Below are 4,265 nucleotides of genomic sequence, written 5' to 3'. Positions count from 1 at the left end.
ATGGGAAATAATTTAGACACATACTGCTCGGTTATTTGACTGCTACAACTACACTTGAATACATTTAATGTGAAACAATATTTAAATATAATGTTAATTTACAAATTTGCATCTTCGAGAGGTCACCGGACATTTGCATGTAACCTAGCTCTTATACAAGTAGAGGCATTATAATATAATTTACATGCGAATTTCTCCACTATAACAAGGAAAGTATATTTTTTCCAATGCATAAAAAATTTATTACTCTAGTGTCTATTTAATAGCGTTTAAAAAAATGAAGCCTGTTAAATATTATCTCTATTACTATTTTACGTATTAATTAACATTTATTTTAAATGTCTTATGTACACTGTGTCAAACTTGGGCATTGACAGAACATCTAACAAATAAAATTAAAGTTTGTCAAAACAGCATAGAAAGAAGTACAATAGGCGTCAAAAGAAAAGACCGAGAAAAATTAATAGACATCAAAAGTAAAACCAAGTTTAAGAATGCATACACAACATACAAACAGCTGAAGTGGAGGTGGACAGGGCATATGATGAGAGAAAAGCAAGAAAAATGGACAAAACTTAGCACAGAATGGTACCCTTTAGACGGAAAGAGACATAGAGGAAGACAGGCTAAGAGATGGGAGGATGACGTTAAGAAAATAGCGGGATCAACATGGACTCGCACTGCAAAAATGAGAAAAGACTGGAGAGCTTTAGAGGAGGCCTTTGTCGGAAGACAAGTTGTAACCGAACTACCGTTTGCCGATAATCAATAGATATTAAAATGTTAGTATATTAGTTAAACTCTAGTTAATAGTCAAAATGTGTTTTTAGATAGTAGTCATAAGTAAATTAATTTTAGGCACTCGAAACTACTCTGTGTAAAACGTGTTAACAAAAATAAAGGCTTTTTATTTTTATTTTCATTTTTATTATATATGTACACTGTGCTTAAGGCGTTGAGTATTTGGCGTTTGAGTATTTTTGTTGCATCACCTTACATAATATATTGTAACTGAAATGATTTAAAAAAAATTAAGCTGTGAATATTGATTGAAAGAACTGGCAATGAGTTTCTTGCCAGTTCTTCTCATTAAAGCTCAATCCTTTCCGAAACTGCGGTAAATATAAAAAGAAAAGAAAACTTTTGACAGTCATAAGTGTTATTTCCGTGACCTACATGAATGAAGTGATTTTGATTTGATTTGATTTGATTCTTCGTTGTCTCTAAGCTTCAAATCCGTTGATTACCGAGCGATTTTGGTGTGTGAATTTCACGCGCGAAAAAGTGTTTCTATGCGTATTATTTTACGTGTAGCAAAAGAATGCTTTCAGTTAGGATAATTTCAATGAATGTATCTGAAAGCCATCTAAACAAGCTATAAGACTATAAATTATTCATATTGTGTTTTATATTATTTTACACACACGATACAAATTTTAATTTTAGAAAAACCGTTATATTTTAGAATAAATGAGTATTTTCACTGAAAATTGGTTTTAATTATTAGTGTTTATGGTTTCATGGTCAACTTTATATGTTTTTTCTATATAAAAACTAAAATATACATACTGTAATAGTATTAATTTGAGATATTCTTTCCGAAAGACAATTAAGAATCCCTTGTCCTTGACCAACCTTAGAGTGCGAAATCGCCTTAAAGAAAGACCTTAGAGTGTGATATAAAATGTAATTATGATATATTTGGACAAACTAACTACTGTAATATGTTTTACGACAGTTTTTCATGTAAAGTAAACATATTTCCACATATTAAAGAATAAATAAAAAAAAAATGAAACAGACAAAGGAATCGACGCATCAAAGTCCTTATTTAAATTTCAATGGACGCTATTTCAAGTCGAATTTATATCAATAATAACTAAATAGATCATGCTATTATAATTATTGTAATGTCTTGGAAATATAGTCTAGATTTAGCATATAAGCAACTTACCAAATATTGGGAATAACAACGAAAAAAAAAAAAACAAAAAATCTGGGCACTTCACTATACGTTGAGACCACTTATCAGTTGAACACGTACTTTCTCCGTGGGAAAATATTTGGGGATGTTATAGGTACTAGCGTACAATAAGCAAGTAGACTCACAATCACACTCAAAAATTGACTGAAGCAAAACTCTGCCTACGTGCCTATTAGGCAAGTTTTCGTTCAGTTGTGTTTCGACCGCGCATTGAACACAACGCCACGCATATCCAAAGATAAAAAGGATGTAGTATCGTATTTCAGATAAGTGTCGCTCTATATTAAAAAAATAATGTAACTAACTGAATGTTTTAAATCATTCTGCTAAATAATGTAATTATTGCTCAAACAAAATACATCGCCAACGAAATGTGCGAAAGTGACTCTTTCTCACTTTTCGCACAACCATCAATGAGCTTATTGTGAGCGTATGCAATAGACTTTGAATATTACTGCAATGGTTTAAGGTGTCTCGTTATTAATAACACGTTAATGCCAAAAGAGCATGCAATAGTATCCACAATTAACTCGACGGGAGGCGCACCCCAAAATGCAACACGAACTATCGCTACAGAGTAAAAAATACCACAATGTAAAAATGGGGGTTTTGTTTTTCGCACATGGCTTATATATAAATATAAATTAGACCCTAAATATATAAAATAATTATTTTCAATAATTAGTGATCATCGCATAAAACCACATACAATAATTTTACTAAGTGTTGTAACTGAATCTGTTCTACAGTACGCAAATTGAAAATTCAGAACACGTCCACGGCGACGTCCACTGCTGGACAAAGACCCCCCCCAAAGATCTCCACGACGACCAGTCCTACGCTGCCCTCATCCAACCGCTACCACATAAAACTACGGAATGAATAAAATGAAAATCTCGGTCACATAGTCACACAAGCCTGTAATAATTGCTATTTTACAACTCCAGAACGCCGGTGACTGAAGCATCATTAAAATTTGACACGTAATTTATATTTTTAACGAGCCACACTCGACTGCGGCTCTTCCATCCAGCCATACCTCGCTCTCTGCACATTTACACATGCTCTAGTGTTGCACAAGTAATGTACAAATGTAGCTTACGAATAATATATAAAAGCGCTTATACGAATATTCTTGTTTTCTTTTCATCCAAAACACTTCGACACTTTGTGCATAAATAGTTATGGCGGTCTTTTGAAATTAAAATATAAACTGAATGAATTCTTCTTCTGACTGACATGAGGGTCGCGAGAATTTTTCAAGCTGTAATTGGGTTGCGAAATAAATGAGATTGAAAATCACTGGGTTTTAAAGTATGAAATGTTAAAGTTTAAGTTAACGTTGGAAAGAAAAAATGAGTTATAACGAAAAACTAAACGCTATCTTTTTTATCTTAATTTGTTACTAACAATTGCAAAATGTTCATTGCTACTAATACTTCGATACGATTCTGAATCAAATGAGTTATCGATCTTTTTTAGAAGCTTTATCAAGAATTAACACGTTTTTGAACTTGTTGACAATATAGGCAATAGGATACAAGTCCCGATATCAGAGTTCCAAGTGATCCCAACTTAATAATAATAAATAAGTAATAATATAATCAGCAGAGCCTAATAATATTATCAAGTGAACCTTACAATCTCTGATGATAGAATACAAAAAATCTCAGTTGATACAAAGATAGAATGTCGTAAGGTACTATCAACAAAATTGAATCGTTACCCATTTTAATGTTATTTTCCTACAGTCATAATAAGCAAGTAGTTCGAAATTCGCTTGAACATGCATTTCCTTTTAGACCAGTGCTGAAGCCTTTTGAAAATGATAAAAAGTGAAAAAAATAGTAGTATGAAACCTATTGGAAACGGAAGAAAATATAACAAAACTTTAATTTTTTAAAGTTAATGACGGGCGATCTAAGGTCGGGAAGTGCAAAAGGGGGGCGCTTAAGGGTTGTTTGGGTTTCAACCTATTATTACTTTTTTTGGTTTCAAAAATTAACGACTCTGGTCTGACACTAAAGTCCACCAATTGTCACACAATCATCCTGCAAATATAAACCTAAATGATTTTATGATTTTAAGAGAGTTATCAACAAAGTGGGTTATAAATCAAATTTGTTGATGAAACTTTTATCATTCTAGACTCAAATTCAACCGAATTTTGGTTATCAAATATCTATCAACGACATGAAATTGCCTGCATAACTACGATATGAATATTCAAAGGCACTTATACAGAGGAACCGGTGCACTGGCTAAGGATTAGGGGTTAAAG

This window comes from Leptidea sinapis, chromosome 23, assembly GCF_905404315.1.
Source record: "Leptidea sinapis chromosome 23, ilLepSina1.1, whole genome shotgun sequence".
Taxonomy (NCBI): Eukaryota; Metazoa; Arthropoda; class Insecta; order Lepidoptera; family Pieridae; genus Leptidea; species Leptidea sinapis.
This window is presented reverse-complemented; position numbering follows the sequence as displayed.